The sequence below is a fragment of the Marmota marmota genome, unplaced genomic scaffold (assembly GCF_001458135.2).
Source record: "Marmota marmota marmota unplaced genomic scaffold, marMar, whole genome shotgun sequence".
NCBI lineage: Eukaryota > Metazoa > Chordata > Mammalia > Rodentia > Sciuridae > Marmota > Marmota marmota.
The window spans coordinates 18,213,311-18,229,008 of record NW_026000142.1 but is presented as its reverse complement, the minus strand read 5'-3'; the positions used below and the strand labels follow the sequence as shown (position 1 = coordinate 18,229,008).

General features: G+C 35.9%; 1 long non-coding RNA gene across 1 annotated transcript in view; it reads right to left on the bottom strand.

The window, feature by feature from the left end:
* Positions 1-5,408: 5,408 nt before the first annotated feature.
* The window catches only part of LOC125611377, a 34,601-nt gene continuing 24,311 nt past the window's right edge, over positions 5,409-15,698 (bottom strand). The window contains exons 2-4 of the long non-coding RNA XR_007341555.1: positions 15,246-15,328; positions 14,194-14,277; positions 5,409-6,931 (exon numbers count right to left, since the gene is read on the bottom strand). This is a non-coding gene — a long non-coding RNA (uncharacterized LOC125611377). The remainder of the gene's footprint in view (positions 6,932-14,193; positions 14,278-15,245; positions 15,329-15,698) is intronic.

Sequence of the window (15,698 nt, the reverse complement as noted above, 5' to 3'; positions counted from 1 at the left end):
ATTAAAGTTATAAAAACATGATTATGTTATTTCTTACACTTAACATTTCCCTAGTGTAGATAATGGAATTGAAGGATGAAATGTAAGGCGAATAAAATAATTTCTTTTTTCTTTCTTTCTTCTTTCCTTTTTCTTTTCTTTCTTAACAGAGCAATGTCTTCATTTTTCAAAGTTTTTCCAAAAGTGGTGAAAACTTACATTTGGCAGTGTCCGTACTGTGTGCTTTTATATTTCACCCCCAGACTTGTTCTCTGTACCCTCTGCTCTCTTTTTCACTCTTTCATTTGTCCTTTGCATATTTTTCCTTTCCAGGCATATGCATAAGCCTTTCACGACTACTAAGAACATTGTTTATTCTCACTAAAGGTTTCAGCATCATCAGTCTTTCTAATGATCTGCATCTGTGGTTCTTAATCTCATGTGTATATTCAAGCTTCCTAGATCCTTTTTTGACAAAGATACCTGGGCCCCACGTCCCGAGACTCCCATAGCTGGTCAGAGTGGGGCTGTCATTGCTATGCCTTCCCAATTAAACCTTAGATACAGCCAGGATTGATAACAGTGGCCTCCAGTTAACACCCACCAGAAAGAAATTCTGTGCAAGGATCTGTTAGTTAATATATCCTAAACCATAGAAGCTGTTGGCCTGTATCTTTTACCTGCTGAGCATGGAATTACTTTTTACCTTTTACTCAAGACTTCTGTTTAGCAATTGTGGAATTTTCAAGATCACTTAGCTCAATGTTATCATTCTGAAGAAAAGAAATATAAATCCCAGAAAGAGAAAACACTTTCCCAAGATCACACATCTTGTGAATGGATGCCAAGACTACCTTATGTGTCTGCTTTTAATGTATGATCCTCCCCCTTTATTTTCCAGATAACACTTGCTATGGGTTTAGTTAGCTCGCTCTGCCCATATCTGGGTTTTCCTTTCTGCTTTCCAGGTTGCTGGTTTCCCACAGGATGATACAAATTTATTAAATTCTATTTGTTTGAGATCTTTGGTATCCAGGGCTTTGCTTCCTCTCACCCCATATTACACATTCTCCCCATAATAAATTGTGTTCTTTCTATCAACTTTGCCCCAAACTCTAACTTCCTTTATAAAATAAGAACACAAATCATTAGGTATAGTATTAGTAGCCTAGAGGACTATTTGAAAGATCACAAAACACAAAATAGCATATTACTTTAAATTTATCATCTGTATAGAGAAAGTTGTGTGAAATATTTCTCAGCATTAAAAAAAACTAGAGGCAAAAGTACAGTGTGAGCGCCACCTACTGGGAGATCGTGGCAATTTATGAGGACACACCCTCCTTGCCACTGTTCTCAGCTCTTACCCTTTATTTTTTTGGCTAATTTATTTAGATTTTTTCCATAATAAAGTAGTTTCCAAAAGATACAAACACTAGAAACTGCAAAAATTTAAAAAATGAGAATGAGAAACCTACACTGAAGAGCAGATACGGGACAAGGAGGAAAAATGAAATACTAATAAGCCAGGTTCTCATGGAGCAGCAAAGAAAGAGCTGTAAATACAGTGAAGGGTTTGGAAAGGGTTACATGCTGAGTTTTCATTATTATACATGAAGTTGGAGTTGTTTTGAAGACATCCATGAGAAGCTGTGAAGTATGTAGCTGGCTATATCTAAGCCTAAACTAGCGAAAAGACATCGGACAGACACAGATTTAAAAGCATTTTCAGTGCTTTGCTTTAAATTTAAGCTACATTAACATGTGGGTTGTGATGCTTATATAGCGTGTGGTAGGCAGAATAGAATGTAAGTATTATTGTGTGGACTGGTGCAGATGCAGTGGGATTTTAGTTTTCATTAAGTTCTTAATATACTTTATATATTAATTAATGCTGTCAGTGACTGAGGGTGAGATAATTTAGGGCTAAAATATGAACATACTGAGGTATAAGTCAATAATTTTTGAATCTCATAAGAAGATAATTGGGAGTAAGTTCAACACCTGGGATGTGGGATTAAATTTAAAGAAATTGATATGGTGTGAAAATTACTGTAAAATTACTGTTGCATTTTTTATGTCTACCAAATATGGATAAAATCTGTGTATGTCACATGTGACAGACATATGTAGTCACTGAAGTGCTGGGCTGTATGGGACTGTCCCAAAAGAGTATGGTGATCAAAGAGAAATGAGGACCCAGGACAGACATCTGAATGGTGTTTATATTTAAGGAATAATTACTGTCTTAGTCCACTTGGGCTGCTACAACAAAATACCTGAGACTCTAATTTATAAAGAATAAAAAAAATATTTCTCACAGTTCTGGAGACTATAAGTCTTCAGATGAAGCTATCATGAGGTTTGGTGTCTGGTGAAGGTCCTTGTGTTCCATTCTACAGAGGGAGAAACTATCATGCCCTCTTGTAGCAGAAAGCACATGAGCAAAACAGGGCCTAAGACAGTTCCTTCCAGCCCTTTCATAAGGTACCGTACACTTCCCAAAGAGCTCTACCTCTTAGTTCTATCACAATGATGATTAAGTTCCAAAACATGAATTTGGGGAATTTTGAACATAGCTATCAGTGGAAGATAGACAGTGGAATGACTGGCCTTTGGAGCCAAACCAACTGGTTTCAATCCCAGTTCCTCCATGTACTCGAACTAACGTTAAAGTTACTCTAAAAGATTATTTTAATGCTCATCTTGCACGTAACTTCACCACATTCGATATCTTGTCAGAAATCTTGGTTTTTCTTTAAATCTCTAATCAGGAATTCCTAAGCACTTTGGTACTGCCTTACCAGACATGTAAAATTTTGCCATCTGATCTGGGAGAAGTCTAGAGTAAAAGTGGTTCAAAGTCATGGTTCCTAGAGTGAAGCTAAAGTTCTCTGAAGAGAACAGGAAAAAGATATTAAAGATCCTGCAAACTGTATGACCTTGGCTGATTAAAACATATTGATTGTGGAGAGATGAAATGCTACAGGTCAACAGGCAAAATTTATCTTGGGCATTTTACGGTCTTAAGAAAAAGAGGCCATGTAGATTTAACCTTTCATCTGACCTCATATTCTCTTAGCTAATAGGTAAAGCTTTCTGAATGTACTATTAAGCTAACAGACCTATCACCTCCACCAACCTGAAAGTAGACAATGCTACAAGGTAACATCTGACGCCTCTAGGAAAGATTGGCCCACTGTGCTGTGGCCCACCTATGTTATGTCCCACAAACGCATTTGTTAAATATGTTGATCTATGGCTTTGTTCTTTGGCTATAAAAGTTCGTGTAACCTCTTTCAACATGGAACATGCCTGTTTAGTCAGTTTTTTTGCTGCTGTGACGAAAAGACCTGACAAGAACAACTTAGAGGAGGAAAAGCCTATTTAGGGCTCACCATTTCAGAGGTCTCAGTCCTTAGACGGCCAACTCAGTTGCTCTGGGCTTGAGGAGAGGCGGAGCATCAGGGCAGAAGGATGTGGATAAGAAAACCAGGATATGGCAAGTAGGAAGCAGAGGAGTCTACTGTCTTACTAAGGACAAAACATCTACCTCCTAAGCTTACCTCCAATGACCCACCTCCTCCACCCACACCCTACCTGCCTACAGTAACTATCAGTTAATCCCTATCAATCAGAGGATTAATATGCTGACTAGGTTAAGGCTGTCAAAACCCAATCATTTCACCTCTAAGCTTTCTTGCATTATCTTTTGGGAGATACCTTACATCTAAATCATAAAAATACCACTCAAGGTAACTTGAAGGTGTTCCTGGGTCATAGTCACTCACATTTGGCTCAGAATAAGCAATTTCCTGTTACCTTTAATGCAGAGTTATTATTTTACTGACATTTCTCATTATTTCTGTTCCTTAAAAACAAATGTCACCTGAGCTGACTGGCTCCCTCTCCTTATCCACTTGCCTTCCAGGGTACAAAATCCTAGGATGGGAAAGGTCTCAGCACCCTGTTCCCCACACACACTGTTACCTTCTCAGCTCTGATGTAGCTTCTAGATCTTGAGCAGGAAAATAATCTCCATGATTTTTGTGGCTGCATCTTGTTTGCCTAGAATCATGTTTACTTTTTAAAATCACTTTTACTTTTTAAAAAATATATATTGTGTGGTTACAAATGTTACTTGTTTCAGCAGAAAACCCCATTTCCGTTTTTTTCCACTGTGAACTAGTTGAACTTTTTCACTGAGACTGTCACATTGTCTCATTGAATTTCAGGTCACTCGCCATTTCTTTTTTCTTGATTCCACAGAGAGTCTTAAGAGGACTGAACTCCAAAGAACTGTGACCTACTCTCACTCATGATCCCTTGGCAGAGCTCAACTTCAGTTAAAATCTTCAAATATGCTCAAGAGTGTGGTCAGAGGAAATAGCTTCTATGGGACTGGACATTTAACTAAATGGGTCCTGTAACTCTTTTCTTTCTTTTTTTTATAGTTTAGACAGGCTGCACTTTATTTTATTTTATTTATTAATATATGACAGCGGAATGCATTACGATTCTTATTACACAGATCTCTTTACAAACAATGCCTCTTTCATTTTCTCTCTCAATGCTCTGTAAAATTTCTAGCCAGGTTGAGATGATGGTCTATAAATTTGCTTTATCTATTGGAATTATCTATGCTTTTGAATATTTTTATCTATTAAAAAAGATGTCATTTCTTCCCATCTGTGCCAGCCGCATTACCAGCTGCTGGTGTTTCTTCCAGTCTAAGGAACTATAGCTTGTTCCTCTACCATCCTCCATATGCTCACTTCACGTAGGTTTCTATGTCTATTTCAGAACTCCTTTGATTCCATTCCATCCTTAAATGATGCATTTTTTTATTAAGGTAATGTGTTCTCTGCATTCTTATTGAATACAGGGCTAATTTTTAATGCATGATCATGCCATATTGAAGCCAGAATTAGACAGGCAGATAGGCAAGGGTGGGATCCAGAGAATGAAGGAATTGAAATGTTAATTCCTTTAGAGCTCTTCCTCCACCCTGATCAAGAGAACCTGCCCCTGCTCCAACCTGTTTCTAAGGAATTTCCCCCCTACAAGGAGTTGTAAATTACACCCACTTCCCGCCTGAATCACTCCTCCCGGGCCCCTTCAGCCCACCTGTTTCCCACCTTTTGGCCATCCCACTGAGCATCTCCTGGAAGGAGAAATATAAGGGGAAGAGAGCAGGAAAACAAAGGAAGCCTAGGACATATAAAAAAGGCAGAACACCTCACTTCTTGGGATACCAGAATACCAGTTATGGCTCCCTTCTCCCTCCCGGAGAAGTCTATGTTACCCCTTTTTAAACAAACCCTGCTTTGAATGCTTGCCTCAGCGTGTTTCTCTAATGTTATATTTCAACATGTGAGGAAGCAGAATTTGTCATACGAACGGTCAGAAACTCGTATATGAATTCTTAATATGAGTAATATTTCTTTAATAAAGTCAAATAAACAGAAAAGGCAACCAATTTAATAATCAAATCGTAGGGAAACAAGATTGTGTTGAAATTCCCTGGCATCACATTGTTCCATTGGTTTTCTATCTGCACTTTCGGTGAAAACAAGAATTATAAGGTTCTTAAAGTATATAATAATACACAGTAAGATTTAGTTAACAAATTTTTTTTTAAGAATCACATACAATTGAGATCACATACAATTCAGAATTATTAATAGTGTTCGGGCTAAGCCTTTTCCAATTGTCAACCATGTAGGTTTTAAAGCTTTATAGTATGTTTCTGAAAATAATTATAAATTATGTTTTATGCTCTCATCACTTTTCATCAATGAAAAAGTAGAGATGCAAGGCAAATGGGCACTAGGATCTTCAGCAGACAACAGAGTATTTCCTCAGCTTTATTGACAGATGTATCTCTCATTACATACAGAATACGGTACAAGGATCAGATCATCTTAGAGTCATGGAGCATTACCAGGACAAGAGATGGTTTAAATGGTTTGACTCAATCATTCTCCAACTGAAGAAATGGAAGCTTTATCTCAAATAGGTACTGTACAAAACCATATACCTGATAAATGCAGAGCCCACATCAAACCATGATTCGTACTTCTCAGATACGTTTCCTTCCTGCCATGCCAGTATACCAACATCTGTCGATATCCAGTAGCCGAAGCTCCTCCAGTGCAGGCCAGGCTCTTGATGTAACTGTGCCTGAATAAAGCCTTTTTTTTTTTTTTTTGTCTCTTTTTTCTTCCAGGTGTCTTTCCCAGGCCCTTACCACCTACGCCCATCTCTGCTATGACCCAGTTCACTGCTTCTGCACCAAAGTTCACCAATATTTTATCAGATCCTCAATTTGTCCAGTCACAGCTCACTAGTCTGATCCATTAACCTTGCCAATGTACTCAGGAAGGGATCTAAACAATTTTCCCTACAGGTATGTGGTTTTACCATAGCCTTCCTAGGGTAAGCCTCAGTCTGTTATTGAACCCCATGGAAAGCAACCAGCATGAAGTTTAAAGTGACTTATAACAAAAACTGTTCACTGGTTCCTTTTATTTTTTCATTTGGTCTGAATATACCTCAATTAACTTGAATGGTCAGAACGTATACTCTTATAACTTAGATCCTGTTACCTACTTTATATAGAAAATATTTTTTGAAAAAGTGACATTGGTTTTTAAATTCAAACATGATTACCTGAGCATTTTTGAGAAGATCAAAACAGCTTTCTAATCATTGACCCTGAAATTATATGTATAGTCATAATGTAGCAGTAAAAACACAAATATCTAATCATTGATCCAATCTATGGAGAACTTCAGAACCAGGAGTTTCGAACCAGATATATGCAGAGGACAGCACTCTGACAGTTAACTGGCAGGTATTTGTTGTATGGGAGAAGAGGTAGTCTTCTGAACCCTTGAGACAGCATACAATTCATATCACACAAGGTCTGTCTTAGTGTGTATTTAATAACCTATAAAGAAGAGAAGATAAAATTAGGCTTTCAGTAAGTAGTTTTTAAAGTTCCATTCATGTACAGTTCCTTTAAATTTTTAGCTTTATTATTTAAAGCAGCAAACAAAACTAGCTCTACTATCTTGCAATCATTTTCCCAAGAGTAACTTTTGGGCATAAGGTAGAATAAAATTCATTTAAAAAAAAAGTAAAGAAAGAAAAAGAGCAACAAAGTTACCCAATAATGAAGAAACAAAGAAAGGACAGAATTTCAACATACATTATAAAGTTTCCTTTGGCATGTGTACAAAAAGCCATCCCAGCCAGACGACCATATGTCTATAATGTGGCAGAGCCATTCTCTGGGCATGAATCCAGGGCTCTAGCCTACCACTCTCTAATTTGGATTAATAATTCATTGTATTATCTGAAAAGCTTGCATAATATACCTTGTCAGCTGAACCATGAAAAAACAACTCATTCCAAGTCACATACACAGTTTTCAATGTTACCATGCAAAACAAGTATCTACTTTAATCCGCTGTGGTAATACCTTCACTTAATGAGCATTTAAAAAGAAATATCTACCACAGTTGACTCAGCCATAGGTGCTGGAAGAGAGAAAGGGAGGAAAGAGCGAACATGAGGGAGATGGGAAAAGGAATCAGCATGTGTTCAATGTCTGCCATGACTGGACACATGCAATTCTCAACATAGTTCTCTGAGGCATAGAACAGAATTCCAATTGTGAAGATTAAGACTTCAGAAATGTAAATAAATTATTCATATCAATTAGTCTAGTTGAAAGACTCCCAATTTTTCATGAAAATAACAACCTAAGTAATCAAAAAAAATGAATAAACAAACTTGAAGAAAACTAGAAAATAATTCATGTATGAGCAGACATTTGATATGTGATACAAGCTGTGTATGTAAGCACTGGGAAATTTTCAAATAATATCAATCAAATATTATTAGCAAAAGCAAGCAAGAACACTTCATGGAGATGAAGCTTGACATGGCTCCAAGAATTCTCGATTTCTTAACTCATGGGTTGCTCTGTATTTAAATACTGACCTAATTCCCAAAACTGAGAAACACCAGATGGGTGTGAAACTTTAAGATACTTGAGTTTTAACAGGAAGAGCTCCAGGCTGGCCAGAGCCAAAGGTTAAAGATAATATCTTTCTTCTTGGAGGAAGGAAGCAGAGAAGACAGCTTCTTCCTCTTCTTGTAGAAATCTTTCTGACTGGCTGATAGATCACAGCTGCAGCAAGAGGCATGTTTTACTTCTTTATCGTGCAAGAAAACTTCACTTGTGGAGATGTATCAGCACTGCCCACTTAACAAGGACACTCATATTAAGAAAAGGATATTACTCCTCCCCAAACTTTCTTGGCTCTTTAACATCTATTGTCCTTAAATAAGTCATTTTAAAATTCTAGAATTACTGACATGCTTTAAAAAATATGCATATCTGGGCACCATGAAGTTCATGAATGAGACTCAGTAGACATGCAAAGCATAAGTCATGTTCTTCCTGAAAACATTTCACTTTCAGTACCATGCATTGTCATGTTTACTGGGGTAGAAAAATAGCAGATGAACAGTAGAGAATCTTTTACCAAAATGACATTTTTTTTCCTCATCGATTACACAAACACTGTCAAGATTGATTAAGAAGAAGAATGCCTTGACTATCTGGCCTCCAGTTTTCCCATCTGTCATTTGAGGAGGCTGGAATAAATGATGAGTATTTTTTCCAGATGTGACATTTCCAGATGTTGAAGAGATCAAAAATAGGAGGACTGAAAAATATTCTTTAGGGGCTGGGGTTGTGGCTCAGTGGTAGAGCACTTGCCTAGCATGTGTGAGGAACTGGGTTCAATCCTCAGCACCACATAAAAATAAATAAAGGTATTGTGTCCATCTACAACTATTTTAAAAATATGTATATATATTCTTTAGACTTAGCATGAAAGCAGCCAGTGGTAATAACTTTGTAGGCATTAGTTTCTATGAAAGAATTTGGGAAAGGAATCAGGACAAGGTGAGAGAGGTAGGATCAAGTCAAGATGCAATGCATTAAGGAATGAACAAGAAAAGAACAAGTGGAGAGAGGAACTGCAGACATCTTTAAAGAACTTGACCCTGAGGAGAGGGTGAGACTGAGGATGAATGAAAGGGAACGTCCATTTGGTGGATAGAGGAGAATTGCTTGCTTGCCTTTAACGATAAGAGAAGTGTAAACATCTTTAAATGTCTTTGGGACCTTTTAAAGAGAGAGAGGTAGACAGTATTAAAGTAATGAGGTCCCTGAAAAAAAAAAACACAAAAAAACAAGTAAATAGTTTTCAAAGCATAGGTGCAGGGATTCCGCTTGGAGAGAAGCAAGTGTTGAAACACTTCAGGAAAATGGTTAACTCCTGAGAAGGATGGGAAAAGACAGACATTGATGATAGTGACTCTCTAGGATATACATAAAACTTCACTGACTTCAAAAATTCGAGCCCTTCTCATAACAAGACTGACTCTTCCTCTATTCAGGGACCAATCAGAATCTAGATGTTTATGTCACATCAGAAAAAAGTACATAGAGTTAGGGAGAATCACGCATGTTTCAATTTGAATTGAATACCAGATTCATTTGTTTACATGTTCCCTCCCTTCAGAGTCATACCCTCATAAATAGCAAGGGCAAAAAATGGTTTATAAAATGGGTCATTAATCCATTTTATTGTACATTATAATCACTTCCTTTTTAGATTTTATAAGAAAGAAAGAAAGAAAGAAAGAAAGAAAGAAAGAAAGAAAGAAAGAAAGAAAGAAAGAAAGAAAGAAAGAAAGACAAACTATAGAGAGTATTCCTTAAGAGAAAGAACACTGAACTGAGAATCCAAAAGTAAGGGTACTTTGAGCTGCCATTCATGGTCTGAGAACCTACACAAATTGGTTTTGCAGTCAAGGTCTCTTTCTCACCTACGAGGTGAGGGAGTACCTAGGGAACTGTGGAAATATCTTTTCAACTAAAATTTCTTAGGCAGGTATGGTGTCACAGGCTTGTAGGCCCTGCTACTCAAAAGGATGAGTGGGGAAGGATGGTTTGAGTTCATGAGTTCAAGATCAGCCTGGGCAAAATAGTGAGACTCCATGACAAATAAGTAAATTAACAAACAAACAAACAAATAGTAAAATCCTTCCATTTCTACATTAGAGAACATTTCCAAAATCTGACATGAGCCTAGAAAATAAGTAAAAAAAAAAATGCTTCTCTTGGATATTTACTTTGGAATTAGTACTTCAATTTAAAAAAAAAAAAAAAGAATTGAGGTTTCTTTTTTGAATAGATTAATATTTCATATAAAGTTCTTTTCTATTATTGTTTTCTGTCTGGAGTTCTAATTAAATACCATTAGTGTCACTTTGGTCCTTAATATATTTAATGTGTCAAGCTGACTCTGTTTTCTTGTAATAGAATGACAATTTAATTCACAAGGTTAAAGGTCAGAAATTCAAGCCTTGCTCTTCAAAGGAAAATAATTTTTGTGTATGCTTCTTTCATTTGTATAGTCTATTTAAAATCAGTCTAAATCTCCAGAGAAACAGAAATTTTATATATATATATATATATATATATATATANATTTGTCATGGAGTCTCACTATTTTGCCCAGGCTGATCTTGAACTCATGAACTCAAACCATCCTTCCCCACTCATCCTTTTGAGTAGCAGGGCCTACAAGCCTGTGACACCATACCTGCCTAAGAAATTTTATATATATATATATATATATATATATATATATATATATATATATACATACACATACACATACACACAGAGAGAGAGAGAGAGAGAGAGAGAGAGAGGATCATTAGTCATATTAAGAAGTACTGATTTCCAAAAATTCTCAGGATGTAGAAAATCAAAATTTGGTTAACTGTGGTATATATTATTTTTTAATTTAAATGGACATCTATTTCTTTTTCATCTACCTGGGAAGGTAGATGATAAGTTCCTCTATAATTGTGTTATAATTTGGAAATATCCTCCAGGGCCTTGTGTTAAGGGCTTGATTGACAGACCATGGTATTTTAGGATATTGGGCCTACTAGAAGGAAGTTAGGAAGTGTGTTTTTGAAGGGGATATTAGGCCTGAACCCCTTTCTCTCTTTGCTTCCTAGATTCCATGAGGTGAATAGAACTCCTCCAATGTGTTCCCACCATGAGGTACTGGACCATCACAGGCCCAAAGTAATTATGAACTGAAATCTGAAACTGTGAGCCAAAAATAAACTTTTCCCACTCATAAGCTGATTTTCTCAGCTATTTTTATCATAGTGACAAAAAGCTAACATAAATCGTCTTAAATAAGACTTGTTAGCCCCCCCAAAAGACCAGAATCTTACTTAAATTAGCCCAAGTTAAACAATGTAATATTGTTAAAAAACAAACAATAGAAATCTCACAGAAATAACACAACTAAATACCAATCTGAGACCAAAGTAAAAGCAGGTCAGAGTAGCAAGTTCACCCCTAATATCTGTGACAAATGTCTAAGAGTACAATAGAGATCAACATGCCATGTGATCAAATATTTACAAATGATAAGCTATAAAATTGTTAAATAATATTTGGTCCTCCTACTTGACAAACTTGCTAATAATGTAAACCTATGGTTTATTATTACAGGAAGTTGGCAAAATATCATATAAAAAAATCTAAGTATTACTGTAATTATCCAAGTACTCTGTTGGTAGGCTACAGATGTTTGGATGGCTAATGAAATAAAGGCATGTATAAGCACAAATAATATATTTATTCTTTAAATTTATTCCAGTTTTAATTTTATCAAATATGCTAAAATTGTGGTTATAATGAAAATATGTATTTAATTTGTGTTTTATCAACAGTAATGGTAAATTAGACAATCATTCTTAAATACTACATCTGTATATTTCAAACTGGAGAAACTTTGTTCTAAAGAGACAGTAGAAACAGAAGTGTCAATAACTCAGAAATGAAGCAAAAATTTTATATATTATATTTAAAATTGCATATGAAAACTATCATTCCACAGAATATATTGTAAAATGTGCTTATTTTATAATGTTTATTGATAATATTTTATACCTATTTTTAAATTTCCTGAAACAAAAACTAAGACTTCTTAGTTATGTAAGAAAATAGTATCATGCATGTTACAACTCACATTTATACATATTTATAAGTAATCTGAACTGCTTTATGTAAAATGGTCTCTCACATACACAACAGTTGCAAATACTATGCTAGTTTATGAAGATCTCTGGAATCACAAATTGGAGCATTAAAGAATAACATGAAAATACATAGCCTGCAAGAATGTATTGCACTCATGCCAGTTGAGAGAAGCATTTAAGGAGGCAATCAGTTTGTTTTTCCTCTTACCCAAGAGCTTCTACTTGCCCTAACTGGTCCTGAACTCAAGCAATACCCATCACTGACATCAAAGAAAGATGACTTTAATTGGACCCAGGTGCTTCTTGTTTTAAGGAGATAAGACAAAGATGTGGGAAATCATTTCCTCTAGGACTGAATCTTTCTAGTGTTAAGTAGATATTAGTAATTTGAGATCTCGCTGTGCCAGTGGTGGCATACTGACTTCTAAATGACAGATATGTCTTTGTGTTCTTTAATACATTGAATTTAGTGTGTGTGTTTGTGATATGTTGGGCTTATGTGCTTTAAAGGGTCCAGGACTTGTCTGGACCTAAAAGTGATCTTTCACGAAAGGATGGAAAAATCTAGAAAGACACTAGTTATTTTCCAAGGAGCCACATAGTCTGTGTTCCTTTTCTGCTTATTTGCTCTGTTTTCTTTGTTCTTTCTATAAACTGACTTTTTCTGCTTTCTATAATTTCTTTTCTACTCCCAAAGTTTCAGCTTGTTTATTGCTTTGGCCTGCAGTGACTCTGACCCTACTCTCCTGGATATTTCAGGTTAAGCTCCTATTGCCATTTTGAGGGGCTTGGTCTTCCGGGCTTCTGACTCCAAAATTCCATGAAAAAAAAAAAAACAATCTGAATGGCTCAAGTTGGATCAGATGTGCACCTCTGGTTCAGTTAAGCAAAGAAAAGCAAAATATCTAGCATTATGTCAAATTTATACATTAATCTTTTTAAAATTCAGAGTTTGTTACCTATGGGAAATTAGAATAATCTTAGTACACAGGAATAATACTATTCGAAAGCCAAATACTTCATTTAGAGTCTTATTCTTCAGGAAATAAATGCTTTAATACTAAGCAAATGATATCATAAACTTTTTTATAGGTGAATTTAACATACGCGTGTGTGTGTGTGTATGTGATTAAAATTCTATATGTTGAGGTGGTGACAGTTCTGATTTTTGTACTGCCAGTGGAGTGAGTATATTAAATAATTGGAAGACTTAATGATGATAAATTCCTTCTATAGTCTATTCGATGTGTTAGACCACATTACATCAAGAATAGAACCTTAGAAGACATGACAGAAAGATGTGTGACATCTAATGTTAGCTAGCTGTGTGTCTCCAGATTAGTCATTTACTTGTACCTCTCTCCACCCCACAAGACCACATTCTTTTCCTGTCTTAATACTTATTATGTCTACCAAAAGTGTTCTTCCCAGTATTTTGAAGCCACTCATTCTTAAACTCCTGGTCTGTGGTCAACTGTGAACTTCTCCAAGGCCCTCCTTGATGTTTTCATGGATTGTTTTTTTTTTTTTAAGGTTCTTAATTTCTTGTCATTTAGTTATTTCCTTTATAACAATCTTCTAAATCTATGATTATCTTATTTTTCTGGTTATTTTTTCTCTCCACTATAGTGAAAACTCAATAGCCAGCTATAACCTGAATATTCAGATATTATTTTAGCCTATAATAGGTCTTATTATTATTATTATTATTATTATTATTATTTATGCAATGTAAAGTTAATAATGAAATAAGAAAGCTGAATTGGCCCTAACTGATCACAGTGTTAAAGTGGAGAAATTTTCATATAGCTAGCTGGAAATTGATGTGATAAGCATCACACTGGCAGCATCATATGCTACACAGAGCTAAGAAGAAAGCAAAGTTCTGCTAGGCTCAAGGAGGAAATCTATGGGTAGTGGGTACAGGCATTACAAAGAAAGGGGCACATCATCTCTATGTTAAAGGATAAGCAGGGCTTTGTTTTTGTTTTTGTTTTTTCCAGACAGGGAAGGAATGAAAGACCCCCACTTGGGGTTCTAAAACAGTTAATCACTTACGTGGTGGGGGTAGGCCAAAGTGTACAGAATTCCCAGCATACCAACTGTAGTAGTTATACTCCTTTCTTCTTCATTCAAGAAATTCTAATGAAATGAAAGCAAATGAGAAGGTTATTATTAGCAATAATTTCCTCTCCCTTATTCTCAAAATATTTTTTTAAAAAGAGAGATCTACAAAGCAGTTACTGTTATGACTTTGATGTTTAAAAATATTCCCACCAACCAGTCTCTAAAATTGCTCCACCTTATCCTAAGCTCAGAGGAGAAAACATTTTGTCTTGTATCATTACACCTCTTTTTCACCCCTACAGATCAACCCCTTTTCTCTTCTTTGTATGTGTTCTACAGATGTAAGAGAAATTATGATAAAAACCTCACGTGGGCAAAACAGGGAGTTCACAGCATCTAGTTTGTGACCTAAGACCAGCAAAAAGTGCTAAGAGCTTTGGTGGGTCAATCACAATCTCCATATCAGATTGAAGTCTGATGTTTATGTTACCCGTAGGTCCCAGATCTGACACCTGAAAGAAGCAAAGATGTTTCATCTTACTCATCTTACTCACAGATGGTATTCATTAACCTGGCCAGGTACATCTGTTAAAATCTCAATAGCAATAAAGCCAGAAAGGACTCCTAATACAGGGCACTCAGCTTCAACAGAGGGAAATGAATCCCTGGCCACAGGCTCTCCACAACCCTGATCCTAATTGCTCATATTGTCCCCCCACCCCCAAACAAAAAGGGAGAATGTAAATTCAATAAAGCATATTTCCATGCTAGCAAAATGACTCCAAAGTTATATTAACAACTCAACAATTCATTCATAATTTGAATAGGAAGAGAAATTTGTCAAGTGGAAGGTATTCAGTGTGGAGTACAGAATCCTAACAGTGTGGGCCTCAGGCTGGAGTCATTTCAGTAATGTCTTGTACTTTTCCATGGCCCTCAAAATTAATGTTTTTAAAAACTCCCTTTTAATGAGGGACTGAGCACTGGGAGCGGGAGGGTGGTATAGTAATGCTTTGCAGCCAGCACTTCCTCCACAGACTTACCGCCATTCTCTTGTTCAACCCTGTCCGTCTCCCAGGGAAGTGGACTTAGTTAGACTTGGTGTTGAAACATCCATTTGGGAAGCCTACAACACAAAGTGACATGAATTAGCACATCAAATAAGCAGCAGCTGAAAGCAGTCCTATGAATCTGGGCCAAGGGAACCAGCATCATCATGAGTTTTCCCACCCTTTTGACAGACTCTTGAGCTCAAGAATGCAATCCAAATCAGCTGTTTTGAGAGCAAATTATATCAAGATAGAACTTTATATTCACGTACCATGTGGTATGTATAATTTTATATTATCTTTTACAAAAACTACATGATCAAAACACTTCATGTAGTTATATTTAAAGAATTTTATATAAAAAAATAACAAAGCCCACTACTTTAAACAGCAACTATGTAAATATATATATATATATATATATATATATATATATATATATATATA